This window comes from Erpetoichthys calabaricus, chromosome 17 (genome assembly GCF_900747795.2).
Source record: "Erpetoichthys calabaricus chromosome 17, fErpCal1.3, whole genome shotgun sequence".
Classification (NCBI taxonomy): Eukaryota; Metazoa; Chordata; class Cladistia; order Polypteriformes; family Polypteridae; genus Erpetoichthys; species Erpetoichthys calabaricus.
The window spans coordinates 50,243,867-50,259,485 of record NC_041410.2 but is presented as its reverse complement, the minus strand read 5'-3'; the positions used below and the strand labels follow the sequence as shown (position 1 = coordinate 50,259,485).

The 15,619-nt window shown below is 37.3% G+C and overlaps 1 protein-coding gene across 14 annotated transcripts in view; it reads right to left on the bottom strand.

The window, feature by feature from the left end:
• The window catches only part of csnk1g1 (casein kinase 1, gamma 1), a 286,572-nt gene extending 275,670 nt beyond the window's left edge, over nucleotides 1-10,902 (bottom strand). For 8 of the 14 annotated variants that reach the window (XM_051920337.1, XM_051920332.1, XM_051920327.1 and 5 more), the window contains exon 1: nucleotides 10,672-10,902. The gene's annotated coding sequence lies outside the window, so the exon portion shown is untranslated. The remainder of the gene's footprint in view (nucleotides 1-10,671) is intronic. The other 6 variants (XM_051920338.1, XM_051920331.1, XM_051920329.1 and 3 more) reach the window with 2 other exon arrangements.
• Nucleotides 10,903-15,619: the final 4,717 nt, after the last annotated feature.

Below are 15,619 nucleotides of genomic sequence, written 5' to 3'. Positions count from 1 at the left end.
TGCTCAATCAGGGATGGTCTCAGCAAAAATTATTTGTTCCCATTATTAAAAAAAGAGAAAGGTTCATCAGGAAAATAATTTGAATAAAATGAACACAGACACAAGTGGGTGGGGCATACATTATGTGCTTCTTTAGTCCTTACTATGGAAAAGCAAAAAAAAAAATAAAATGTAACTTTACAGTCTGTTTATTCAGTATTGTTATCCCTTTCATACCACATACTATCATCTAGTCTTTTTATAAGTTGTATTTTCTTAAAAGAAACCTAATAGAAGTCCAGCAGCAATAAATGATGGTTCCTGATATACAAAAGGATTGTAGTAAGAAGCAAAGGCAAAGTTCTAATAAATCTCTTAAAGTTCAATATTGCTCAGTTCCAATTTCCTGACAACCAGATTTATTAAAACCATCAGTTTTTCAAACTCTGATTTTTATTATAGTACATAAACATTTTCCTATTCTTAAAAATGAACATAAATAAATTATAAGCGTTCATGAGATACTGGCAATGTTTTGGGATTTCCCCATCTTTTTCTGCCTCATTCTCATGCTGCTCAATATACGGACACTATACACTAAAACACCTGACACATACCTTCTTATCAAATGAAGCAAAGCACTTAATGTTAACCAGAACCGTGAATATTTGTTGTATATCTCTCAACTATACACTGTTGAATAACAGGCTAGAAATATGCATTTAATAGCCTGCTAATCAAAAATGCTGTAAAACAATCCCAAACTATTTATAAAACACATTTTGAACAAGAAATGTTGTACAGAAGTTAAGTGAAAGATGAGGTTTTGGACAGAATTTGTGAAGGAACACAGGCCCCTGTGCCGAGCCTACGTGTCTACTCCATCAACACATCCTGACAACAGAAACTGTGGACCACCTAAAGGTATTAACGAAGGAGAGAATTAAAACAAAACTTGGTGCCATTATGAACAATGCTGCTCTTCCTCTCTATAACACACTAACAGTGAGGAGTTACATTAGTTGTCAGTTATCATCAACATTAAAAGAAATAAACATTTGAAATACATCAGTCTGTGTGTAATGAATACATCTAATATACAAGTTTCACTTTTTGAATGGAATTACTGAAATAAATCAACTTTGTCATGATATTCTAATTTTATGACCAGCACCTGTATAAGAAGCACATTGCAGATAAATATAAATAAAAATTACTAAACAGTAAAATCTTCTTCTATAATACGCTACTATGGCTGTTACGTTTGTCTGTCCAGGATTTTAAATCACCTGTAGCTCGCAAACCGTTTCACCTATTGACTTGAAATTTGGTTCACATATACTATGGGACGTCTACTATCCGGTTTCGGGGTGATGATTTTATCACTCTTTTTATTTTTATTTTATTGTAGAATCAGCTCTCGGCAGCGCGTAGCAGGGCGGCCGTGCGCGCATGCGTACGGGCGCCATTTTCATTCCCTACACCTTTGCTAATCATTCTTGAGGCAGATTGAAGACTAAGTGCCAGATTAAGTGAAATGTTAAAGAAAACGTACTAAGAAATTGCAACACAAAAACTAACAATCAGTTTTAATGCGAAAAGATGCCGACGAAAGAGAAGCAGCGAGCCACTAGGGTGGAGTAAAGAAGAGCTGCTCAGGAGGCAGCAAGCACATCAACCTCTGAGCAAACGAATGCTAAATGTACAGAGAAAGAAAGAGGATGAATACCAGGAATGCTCAAGTCAAGTGTATTCACTGCACGTTATCGTGCAGTGCGCCGTTACTGGTATTTTGATAAAAGAATTTGAACAACATATAAGAAGCGTATAAATTATTAAACCATAAAACATTAACATTTAAGAAGTAAAGATACATTGAGTACTACTGCAGTGCTTTCGGGTATACTACATTTTTTGTTTGCCCATTACGTGCATAAATGTATACATTTTTTGGTGTACCTACCCGAGAACACGTGACATATAACTGACCGTGTGAGAAGCATGGATTTTAAACACGCATTGAGTTCATCTGCTGGTGTCCCTTGTGGAATAACTGGTAATGTTTGACGAAAATCTCCTGCGAGTAAAGCAACAGTACCTCCCATTATTTTGCTAGGATCTCCGAGATCTTGCATTGTTCGGTTCAAGGCTTCATAAGCTCTTTTATGTGCCATGGTGCACTCATCCCAAACTATTATCTTTGAATGTTGCAAGTCTTTTGCCTTTCCAGAGCCCTTACGTATGTTGCAAATTGGATTTTCGTTGTGAGTGAGGTTTAATGGTAATTGCAATGCCGAATGTGCTGCACGGCCTCCATCTAATAATGTAAAAGCGATTTCCGATGAGACTAGAGCCAGAGCTATGTCACCATTCGCTCTCTCAGCAAGAATCAGGTTTATTAAGAATGTTTTTCCTGTTCCTCTGTGGTCATATGTAATTTCCGTTTCAAACGCGAAAAGAATTTTATATATATAGATTTATGTATTTATTTAAAGACCTTTTGTAAAAATCCAAATTTCCACAGGGAACAAAAAGTTCTATTTATACATTTGTATGCTCACTACCACCAATGTGATTATGAGCTATCATCATCTGTTCAAGTGTTGACTTTCAGTCCTTGGTCCTTTTGAATACATACCTACATTCTTACAGCTTCCACCAGTGAATGGCACAGAGACAGGTGGGAATATAAACCTTTTTTATTTATATATTAAAAAAAAAAAAAAAAAAAAAAAAAAACCCTGACTACAGGCAGTCCCCAGGTTACGTACGAGATAGGGACTGTAGGTTTGTACTTAAGTTGAATTTGTATATAAGTCGGAACAGGTACATAAATTTAATAAATGCTATTGTTGACCGCCTGTAACCAAGTGCTCTGCCAATGAATGATGGAGTTTCACCTCACTCTGACCTTTTTATTATTTCTACTTTATTTTCAATGGTGATGGTTTTTCTTTTCTTTACTGTATCACCAGCACTTGCATTAGATTTGTGTTTCAGAGACATTGTTGAAGGGTGAAAACAAAAAAGATTAAGATGAGCTCTTCTACACAGCACTGACTGTACACGCTATAACAGCAGGAAGGCACCAGTCGTCAACATGTCTGATGTACTGACAAGAGACAACTTCCTGCTATGTATGTAACAGTACAAGCAGGCTTGCTATTGAGAATGAATGGGGGCATCGACGGGCGGTTCATCACCAGCCCACCTCACAGTCACCTCCACTATAGTATGCTGCCTGCATCGTCCGCCCACCGAGAATGAACACGGTGCAGCCAAAGGCGGGGTAGTGAATCGCCCCCATTCAATAAGCAGCTATCCGATGCACACTACAATGCTACCCCCCGCCGCCCCGTTCACCCTCAATGGCCTCCGTTCAGCAACAACCGGGTCATTGCTTGCAGCATTGCCAGCCAGCCACCGAGAATGAACGGGACAGCCATGTGTGGTGGGCGGGCAGTGAAACCGCTTGCCGTCGGGAGCTGCCCGAGGGACACTACACTGTGCGGGCAGTGAAATCGCCCCCCTCCAGCCTCCATTTGCAGCGTCCCCAGGCCGAAGATGACGGAGCGGCAGTTACTGAGGTGCATGCGTCACAGCTGCGGCCCCGTTCATAAGTCGTAGGTCGGATGTCCGAAACCTGGGGACTACCTGTACTTCAGAAGGACTCAGCACTGAGGCAAGTTCTTCAATCTTGCTGATATTTATGGGTTTAAGACTACAATATTTGAATTCATAAATTAATACTTGTTTTAGATCAACTACGTACAGAAGTTTTAAATGAACATATTTACCAATACAGATACAACTGTCAAAAGACAATTCTGTCCGCTTTTAGCTCATCAGTCAAGACATGTTTAGCATTGCCCTTTGGCAGTGTATGTAATAGACTAAGTTAACACAGGCAAAAATCTCTCTAAACTTCAATCCCCAAGTTCTTTTAAGTATACCATACATTTTTCTATAGCTTTAAAAAAAAAATCAAACTTTGGTAATCTAAGCTATCACGGAGGCAAATAATGACTTGGTTGATACCAGAGTACACTAAAACTCTTAGCTAATATAATAGAAATAAACAATTTGTCCTTTTCATATACTTTTCTGAGCTGTAGTTTGGGTGGGACTTTTTTTGATTAAATCATTTAATTTGAATTAATGTTTTGGAATGATATTCAAATGTGAAAATCACTTTTTTTTAACTAAAGTGGTACAGTTGAACAGTTGAGGAAACACCTTATAGTTTAATCAGCTGGCCATGTGTTGAACAGTCAAAACATAAAACATATTGTAACAATCTGGCCAAAAATCTTCACGTAGTAGACTGCCTCAAAAGCAGAGTCCTTACAAGAAGCATGGAAATAGGTCTGCTCAGAGCACTGTGGAGTGGGGACAAGCATAAAGGAGCTGCATTACCCACTCTCGCAGCAACTGAGATGTCACAGGGTGGGGACTAGGGATGAAAAAGGGGAGGTGGCAGACATTTCAGTTTGGATAGTGATAGTGGCACATGCTAGGCCGTGTGTGGGTCAGTGAATTTATCGTGCTGGAGGTAAGCAGATTCTACGGCATAGTGACAGGTAAAGCTCCCGTGACTTTGAAACAGGAGGATGAAAGTGCAAGTTACTTTTTTTTTTTTTTTTTTTTTTTTTAAGCAAGGACCTAGGTGGCAGCCTCTTCTAGGGCTATAAAAATGGCGGGGTTATAAATAGTTACCGATTCTGTTACTTTTGTTGTCAGAAATAAGCCTGTTTGATTTCTGAACAACAAAACTGTCAGTGTGGTTTTGTTCTTTACATCCAGGAAGGGTCTTTACAATATTAACATGAAGAACATGATGGGTGGTGCTTCTCTTACGAATGCTCTCATTCCAAAGAAAGGCTGTAGTAAAGTTGGTTGTGTGGAATTAGTTCAGATATGGAAGATCAGATATCAAATAAACACAAGTAAAAGTCAAAGTTCACAGAAGGGCGACAGCAGTTTAAAAAAAAAGGCAGCACATCCAGTTTATTTCAGCACTAAAAAGAGAAACAGCAGAAAATGGTGACAGAAAGCAGAGGCGAAATTAAAGCCTGGTCCCAACCAACAACCCCAAGTATTCTTTGCCCTGCTTCAGCATGGAACACACAAGGTGTGCTCCCTGTTATATATCCTATTAAGACAGTGTGATTATATTATGAGCAAGGTCTTTACAGAAAGATGTTTTCTTATTTTGCACCTTTTCTCATTTGTATACCTGGGAAGGATGCAGTTGTATTTTCAATTTGCAAAATAAGGTACACCTTCTCATTTTGTGTTTTATTAGTTGAAGTTATTTGTTTTAAATTATTTCAATAGTAAATAATTCATCCAGAAATATAAAAAAAAAAACGTTTTTTGTCATATCACCCACCCTAGGTGTAGTGTTCCTTTTAAAAAATACGGTATATTAATGATCAAAAATTGCAACCAGAGTGTTAAGAAAACTATTTAAATAAAAGTATCCTGGATTGCATGCTAGTTGTATTTTAGATTTATGTTATAACAAATGGAAATCACTTTAAAATTGTCTTATTTACAGTATTTGATACAGGCAGCACAGTGGTAGCGCTGCTGCTGCCTCGCAGTAAAGAGACCTGGGTTCGCTTCTCAGGTCCTCCCTGCGTGGAGTTTGCATGTTCTCCCCATGTCTGCGTGGGTTTCCTCCCACAGTCCAAAGACATGCAGGTTAGGTGCGCTGGCAATCCTAAATTGTCCCTACTGTGTGTGTGCCCTGCCCGGGGTTTGTTTCCTGTCTATGTTGGCTAGGATTGGCTCCAGCAGACCCCGTGACCCTGTAGTTTAGATATAGCGGGTTGGATAATGGATGGATGGATGATTTATTTGATGAAACAGATAAATTAATGAAACTTTATTACTTAAGCATAAATTAATTCCTTTCTGGTGAAAAGGAACCCTAAAAATGAATATTTTAAACAAAGTCTCTTCAAATATTTAAAAATAAGGGAAAATTGTTTAAAGGATTTTAAATCTCAATATCTATAAAAGCATTTTTCCATGCACAACTAACTCGATATATGGTAAGACTTCTTTAACAGATGGTAATAAACTCAGAACTGTGATAGATGTTTGTGGAATAAATTATGCAAATGTACCAAGCAATTTCATTAAATTAATATATACTACACTCAAAGGTCCATCTGATCAAGTGTGTATTTAACAGTTCTTGTTTGGCATTTTAGTCCGTAAATATTTCCATCCTGCTTACCACTCAAATATATATATATTAATTATTGGTTTTCCCATCCTGCCAACAAGTATAATATATGCATATAACAGTGTAGCCTGAAGTTACAGGTTTTAAACAACAATGTTGAGTGTTTAAACCCTAACATAAACACATCATGACTCGCAAGTCCTTAAACTGCCTACACTAAAATTGCTAATCATGCTGAGAATCATCTTCCATATACAAAAGCAGCTTATTAAATACAGCACGTGGTTGAATTGCAACAGTGCACTGCAAAAGCGTATCTGTCCATACATTGCTTAGCCCAGTAATCCAGTTCAGTGCTGCAGCTGACCAGTGCCTATGGTTTTCAAGTGTTGTTGTTTTAAAATATGTAGACATGACTCTTTTAAAAAAAAAAAAAAAAAAAAAGATGACTTTTTTGATTTCAATAATAATTGAAATAAATGTTTAACATGACATAAAAAAATGAAAATTTCATGATTGCATGTGTATTAAAATTTACTTATATAGCACTGTGATGCCCAGGTTGCCTACAGCTGGCATAACCTCCTTGAACCCAGACATTGACAGTCATGACTGGAATGGCTAGGGCAATTAGAACAAAAACAAGCAGCAAGGTTGGTGCAAATATGCTCAGTGCATTTATTTCAACACAATAAAAACTGGGCAGTGTCCACTAAATAAAATGTGCTGCAATCAAATAATCCAAATAAAATAACTTCACAAAATCTTGTGCTCATGAGGTAGTTAAAATGTAGTAAATAAAGGCAATAAATCCTCAATTAAAACCAAGGATAAAATCAGAGTCAGAACCTCCTTTATGTCATTCCCAGTGCTGTTTCTCTCACTCTCTCTTGTCTAGTCCTGCTACCTCATATCCCAGGTATGCTCAGTGGATCCAAGACCCTGGCAAAAGCGGTCCACTGTCAACTCCTGTCCTGGTCACCTTCCATCAACGTTCCCCGGGATTCACTTAGCCCGACTCCATCTTTCCTCCACCTTTATCAGCATTCGTGGGATCCCTGGAAGCCCATGATGGCTCCTGGTCTCCAACGTGCAGCAAGAGTGATCCAGGCCACTGCTGGAGTGCCTCACACTATGCTCCTCTGCAAGGTTTCAACTAACCACTTCACTGCCTTCTCTCCACACAGGCTCCAACTCAATTCAACTCTCTAATCCCCCTTTACCTTCGCCTTACTTCCTCTGTTTCTTTTCTCTCTTTTATGCTCTCCTCCAAGACTCCTTTTACACCTTTGCAGCAGCGCACACCTGTACCTACAACCCTGAGCCGCAAATCAAATGCAAAACCAAGAAGTTTAAAACTCTGCTCTGCTACAGACCTCATACTTTCTTCACCACAAGCTCATAATCCTGTACAAGACAGTTACCATTATTAAGTGTAAAACTAAACAAATTTCTAAAGCTTTAAGACTGGAAAAATTAGAAAGTAAATGTGAAATAGAATTCAGATCCTTTACTGTATGAAATCAAAGCCCTTATCAAATTACAACTTATAAAAACAATTCTCAAAATTTCTGAGGGGTCCTTTAGTTATCTTGACCAGGCAGAGAATTTCTAAGAAAAAGCCCAATCATGGTGGCCAAAAACAACTTATCCATGTAAGCACTGTCCATGCTGCTGTCGAAAAGCCCAAGTAAGGCCACCCATCCGAACCTTACAATATAACCAGTAAAACATGGCACTGTGATACCTACACTATATTAAAACAACAGTATGCACAATTATCACCAAGAATAGCTAAAGATGCTTTTGTCAGAGTACACCAAACTGAAATTTTGAATTATTCTGTAAAGTTCACCCATTTTTTAACACAAGCATATCAAGTTAACATTATACCTATAGTCGCATACCTTGGTGTTAATATTAAGTTGTATGGATAATTCCCACTTGAAAGCCTGTTAAGATACTATGAAAAAAAGAATGAGGAAAAGACTGGCAAACTTAACAGTTTAAAACTGCTTTCCTGTGAATGCCTAGAGTGAAAAAAATATTCAAGTACAAAAAGTAAGAGGCTGGTGGACTAATGAGAGTTAAATCCATCCACCTACTGAACACACACAATCCAGTTCAGTGATGCACACAGCTGTAATCATGTCGTAGCTCCATCTACATGGTTACGTAGGGTTAATTTAAAGATGTCAATTCTCTTAAATCAACCTCAAAAAATAAAATAAACTTAGAAACACATGTTTTTAGCTACAACAATTTCATTCTATTATGTACACTACCCCATGACTTGTTTTCCCTTATATTTAAATGTAAATGGAAGTTTGGTGAACATTCACTATTAAGATTCTGATTCTACAATACTCAAAATGTCAAGACGTTGGCTGTATTTCAGTATGGGGTTTGCATCTATGTCTGAAAAAATGAAATGGATTTTCCCACCTTAAAACTGCAATTTGCATTGAAAAGCTGTGCTTTTGTATTTTGTAGAACTCCTGGATGAATAGATCCCAACAAAGGTTGAACAATTTACAACAAAGTTTCTGAGATATTCACCTTGAATATATGCACAACAACTTCCAAAAAAGTTGACCTATCTTCTTAAAACAAGTTGCATCATGTTAAGTCTTGTTACAGGATCCAGTTCTATTGTTTCTGGTCCAGTGAGTCTATAACTTATCAATGTTTTTGAAGGATTACTGCGGTAGAAATTGTTTAATTAAACCATGATTTTTGCAGTCTTCTCTGATCAGTCATGGAACCAGGCCTACTGGTTACACATTTTTTGCACAAGTAGTTTTTGAGATTAATTAATTAAATATATATGTATGCACACACTCTCACACAAATGTACAATGGTGCTTAAAAGTTAGTGAACCCGTCAGAATTTCATAAAACTAGGCGATTTCCCTTAATAAATAAATGAGCAAGTATGATACTTTTGTCTCATTTGTTGTGCTGGGTTCCCCATATCTACTTTAAGGATTTGTGTGTAAATCTGATGATATTTTAAGTCATTTATGCAGGAATGTTGGAAATACTGAAAGGTTGACTAACCACTGTATCACTAAAGATAACAGTATATTCTGGATGATAAAGAGAAAGAAATGAAAACACACATGTACGCCGATGTGGACAGGGGCACCAATTATCTGTCTAGGCAGCTTGTTTACTTCATTTGACCTAATGTGTTTAACAATTATTATTGAAGTTGTCCATTTAATTCAATTTCCTGCTCATTGTAGTCTACCTTTATCAATGTGCATAATACATATTACTAATGCACTTGATTCTATATTATATAGCAAAGTACAATTGATCACTTTGTATTACAAAACGATCCGCTGAGGGATTTCCTGTGGTATATGGTATTGTAATTTACATGGAAGTACTGGAAGGGCCATTCCGTCCTGATTTTTTTTGGCACTGCTTTATCTTTTACCTGCTTTATGATATGTCTCATCGCGCATTGCCTTATTTCCTTCCAACTCATATCACTGTTCTTGACGTTTGGATAAAAAATGTAATTTTTTTTTTAAATTACGCAGACTATAATTTGAGCAATAACTTTAAGAAATAATTTGAAAATTAAAAGGTAACAGCCTAAACAAAGGAGGAAGTGAATGAAGAAAAGGAACCTGAAATATGTTAAAAATGGAGTTGTTCATGTTACACCTACTGGTGAATTTTCGTCCGTTCTTAATTGTTGTACTACAATTTTATACAAACTAATTGAGAAACGAAACATAAAAAGGCACAACAGATATGTAGTCAAGGCCTTCACTGGACATTAAAAAAATTCTAGGTATGCATAAACATACATAAGGGCAACACAAATAAGAATGTTGCTTCTTAAAAAATGTATTGTCTCCGTCCCTCTTTAGTACTATACCTTACAAATGTGTATATACATACTACTTATTGATAACAAATAAAAGTAGTCACCGACTGCTACGAAACTAAAGGCAAGTCAACTGAATCCATTGTTACCACACAGGTCATCTCTGCAGGGAAATGGATTACAGTACACTAAGAAACGTTTAAAATCTTTCTGTATGTTAAGCCAAATTTCAAATACAAAATGCCATGCAAAACTAGAACGACCGACGGAATTTAACTGCAAATGTTTCTCCCCAAGGTACATGCAAACTTCGAAAATAATAAAAATGCTAAACAGTCCAAATTTCCCAACAAACGTAAGGGCACCTGTGTATTCAGTTTAAAACAACAAACTGCTTGCGTACTAACGCTAAATTGGAAAAAGGAAGCTTAGCACTGGTATCGCTGCTCAAGTTTCCATTACAATGAAAACCATAAAAAGTGGCGCATATTTTTTACAAAGAAAATATAACCTTCTTATTACCAATAAATCTCTCTTAAATAAGTTCATTTTGAAATGTTGGTAGCAGTCAACGAGCCAAAAAATGTAATTTGTTATTAACATGGACAGCAACAAAACAGGAAAAAGTAAAAACACGACAATAAAAACGTACCTTGGTCCCGCAGCTTGACATACATAATCCTGTTTGACTCGAAGGGCAGCCGCTTGCTAAGGTGAGAGAAGATAAAAACACAATTGCTTTGTCATTAACGCAAGGAATCCCTTTTTTAATATTTCGCCTTTATGGTTTTCTTCTTTTTTTTTCTTGTTCTAGATGTGGAGCTGCTGCTAAAGGCGACTGGAGACTCGGAAGTGTTTAATAACCCCGCCCTCCAGGGAGGCTAAGCACTTCCGTGTCCGTGTTAGTTTGAGCCGTGAGCAGACGCGTCGCGCCATTTGGGATCAATCGGAGCAAAGCGGTGGTTGCCACCCCTGACATACAGTAATGTTGTACAGAGTAAGCACGACAGATTGGAAGTTGTCATTTTCAAATTATGTTTCTCTAAAAGTGAAACGGTAGTGGTCCTGTTTAGTGTAAACTTTACAAAAAAAAAAACATTTCACATGTATAAGAAGTGGCACATCTGCAGTATGTCCAGTGTAAATACTAGGAAACAGACCTATGCATCAATTAGATCAACTGTATCAACAAAAAGCACACAAAAGTGATATTTTCTGACTTTTATACCATAGGGCAGCAAAATTAAACTCATACAAAATGTTTTAATTGTGAATAGTTATTGTATCTATATTCAAGAACACAATCAAAAATATTTGAATGTTTCAATCACGTCCATTTATGTACAAATCTGAAAGGACTTTGATCTGAAATTGAACATATTACACTATGTATCCAGAATTGTTAAAAATCAATCTAACATGAAAATATTTAGTGTAATATTTTTAAACATGCATGTAAAGAAAACAACAATATGTATACATTGGCTTTCATATAATCTCTCTAGTTTTTGTCAATTCTTAATTTTTGCCTATGACTCATGCTGCAGTAGTCCACCACAACAGTGACATCCCAAAGTCCCTGGTACCTTCTTTCCATGTCTTTCATATCCTAATGGAATCTTCCACCCTGATGTTCACTCACCTTTCTAATTTTTTCATTGAAGATTTCATATGCAAAACCAAAAAGTGATCTTTGAAACACCTATTGCAACACAATTCTTTAACCTTAACTGAAATATGAGAGGAATTCCTCCACTTTTTCTGTAACAAAATTAAAGATCTAAATAATTCAACTAACATAAATCCATCATCTGTTTATATCTCTCTCTGTTTTCCCACTCCATCCAGCTCCTTCTCTAAGTTCTCACCAGTCACATCTGCGTTTGTTAATAACCTGCTTTGTAAAATGAGGCCGACTTCTTGTGTACTGGACCCCATCCCCAGCACACTACTTAAATCCTGCCTTCATACCATAATCCCGACTGTTACAACAATAATAAACTCATCCCTTGACACCGGCTCTGTGCTGCTCACTTTTAAAATTGCTTCTGTAACCCCAGTGTTAAAAAAGTCTTGTCTTAATGCTGACAATCTTAACAATTTTCTGCCTATTTTCCCACTTACCTTTCCTGTCAAAAGTTCTCGAGCGTGTTGTAGCTTCCCAACTCACCAATTACTTAACCTCTAATAACTTGATGGAACCCTTTCAGTCTGGTTTCAGGGTGCGGCACAGCTGTGAAACTGCTGTGCTACAGGTAACCAATGATTTGCTTATGGCAGCAGACTCTGGACAAACCAGCATATTAATTCTATTAGACCTCAGTGCAGCATTCGACACTATCAGACATGACATTCTACTGTCCAGAATGGAGAACATGCTGGGTATCTCTGGCACTGCCCTCCAGTGGTTCAAGTCCTATCTGACTGATAGGCAAGAGTTTGTTAGTCTTGGCAACAGCAGATCCAACTCCGTGCCAGTCACACAAGGAGTCCCTCAGGGCTCTGTCCTCTGCCCTCTTCTCTTCTGTATTTATATGCTTCCCCTTGGCCATATTATCCATAGCTATGGACTGGGTTATCATTTTTATGCAGATGATACTCAACTCTACTTCAATGTTAAAAGTGGAACTTCATCAGAGCTTTCTCAGCTCACAACCTGCCTTAGTGAAATTAAAACCTGGATGGAGCAGAACTCTTTAAAATTAAATTGCAACAAAACTGAACTCCTGCAAATTGGGACTAAAATGCAACTTAATAAAATGAGCTCCTTCCCAGTCCATCTTGGCGGTGATCTCATCAGACCTGCCTCTACTGTAAAGAATCTTGGTGTCATTTTTGATTCCTCCCTCTCTTATTCCGCCCACATAAATCACATTAAGAAACTTTCTTACTTTAACCTCCGTAACATATCCCGTGTTCGCTCCTTCCTCTCCTTCTCTAATGCTGAGAAACTTGTCCATGCTTTTATCACATCCCACATCGATTATTGTAATTCCCTACTGGCAGGTGCCCCTTCTAATCTTCTATCACAGCTCCAGCTTATTCAAAACTCAGCTGCAAGAGTCCTTACTCGAACCAGCAGCAGCGAGCACATCACACCCATCCTGCTCCGTCTTCACTGGCTCCCTATGTCTTACAGAATCAAATATAAAATCCTACTAATAACCTACAAAGCCTTAATAACCTCGCGCCAAATTACATCAGTGACCTTCTCCATCACTATGTGCCTGCCCGCCCACTAAGGTCCTCTGATTCTGGCAATATTGTTGTGCCCCACGCTAATCTACACTCCAAGGGTGACAGGGCCTTCAGCTGTATAGCGTCCAGACTCTGGAATGACCTACCAAAATGAATCAGGTCAGCTGACTCCATGAATTCTTTTAAAAAACAACTCAAAACTCATCTGTTCAGGAAGGCTTTTAGCTCTACCTGACTTTATTACCCTTCTCTGTCAAGATGCTCATGTAACCTATATGTGTGTGTGTGTGCTAGACCATTAATTAAGTTGTCTGTTAGGGTTTCTTTCTCTGAATTCACTGTCGTAATCTTCTTTATTTATCAGGTTTGTACAATGCTATATACTGTATACCCTGCCGTTCTTTCTTATATTCTGTAAGTGCCTTGAGCATGGGAAAGGCGCTATATAAATAAAAATTATTATTATATTTTTCTCTTATAATTTAAATTTTTATTGTTACCTAAATCTTATAAATACTTCTTTGAGTGATACCCAAGCCTCTTGTTCCAGGTCATTCATCGCACCATCACATTTTGCATCAGAAATCAGGTTTCTAAAATTAGGTCTGGCAAAATTGTCCTTTTTCAATTTAGCTTCAGACAAACCTGGAACCTTTCAGCACAAATCCATATAACAGGCCTCATCTTTTGGTAGGGTTTTGACAAACTGCTTCATTAAACCAAAATTAATACGAAGTGGTGGTAGCAGCACATCCACCAAGCAAGTTCTGATGATACATTTGCCACCGAGTTGTAGATGTTTTCTAGATGGCCATTCCTTCTGAATTCAATTTTAATTCTTGGCTCTGCTGTCCCAGTCACCGAGAAAAACCTGGGACTTTAATGGCTTTACATGTTGTTCTGACTCATCACCTTGTTAAATTCCAGCTACTGTATAGTCTGACCTTATTATAAAATAACTTTTGTTTAAAACAAAGGTTTCAATTTTAGAATATATTAAATAACACAATACTGTTAAAATATTGATATTTACTGAATCATAGTAAAAAAAAAATAAAAAAGCTATAATTGACAGCTAAAAATGTGTTTTGTGGAAGAAATGTTAAGTGATGGAGAAAAATGTTTTTTTATTTTTATGTTCAGTGCCCAGAGACATATAAAAAACACAAAATAATCAAAGCAATTTTTTTCCAATGTATACGTTTGTAATTGCTTCAGAAAACAGTATTAGTAAGAGATTTAGTTGGAGCATTTGCAGAGAAATAAATTACAGTGGATTCAGGAAGTATTCAGACCCCTTCATTTTTGCACACTTGGTAGAATTCCCTTTGGTAGAAATTACAGCTTTGAGTCTTCCTGCTAAGTCTGTACAAGCTTTGCACATCTGAATTTGGGCAGTTTATCCGATTCTTCTCTGCATATCCTCTCAAGCTTCATTAGATTGGATGGAAAGTGTCTATAAACTGCAATCTTCAGGTCTCTCCACTCATGCTTCATGAGGTTAAAGTCTTGGCTATATGCTTTGGATGTTTGTCATGCTGAAAGGTGAACCTTTGCCCCAGTCTGGGGTCACATGCACTCTAGAGCATGTTTTCTTCAAAGACCTCTTTGTATTTGGCTGCATTCATCCATCCCTTAATTGTAACCAATCTCCTTGTCACTACCACTAAGAAGCACTCCAATAGCATAATGCTGCCACCACTATGTTTCACTATAAGGATGGTATAAGGCAGGTGATGAGCAGTGCCTGGTCTTCACTAGAGATAGTGCTTGGAGATGGCCCAAAGTGTTATAGTTCAGGGTTCCTTTCCTAGTTGGGGTGCAAAACTGTGTTTTATGTTCTTTAACTTCATTTTTGATTCATTTACCATATTTATGTTAATGTTACTTTTGCTGTTTGCTTCATTCCTGATTATGTTAGTGTGTTTGTAATTGGGACTTGTTTGCCCTGAATTGCCTTTTTAGGCAACTCATTTTTTGCATTTTGTCCTCCACTAAGCTTACCTTATGTTCAGAGCATTTTTTGAATAATAAACATCTTTATTTTATAAAGATCCTGTGTTAGCCCTTATAACAAGCCAGAGATTAATGGTAATATCCTCCTTGAGAGTGAATTTTGACTAATTTCAGACTTTTGTTTGCTTTGTGAATTCTTCAAATTCATAACTCAAAGGGTTCAATTTTTGTCTCATATGACCAGAGAATCTTTTTTTTTTTTTTGTCCTGACATGCAGTGTGAGGTGCGTGACCTTATATACAAAGATGTGTGCCTTTCTAAATGATGTCTAATCAATTACATTTGCCACAGGTGGACTCCAATCAAGTTCTAGATGTACAGTATCTCAAGGAGAATTAAAACAAACAGAGTGAACTTGCGCACAATATGTTGTTGCACAGTAAAG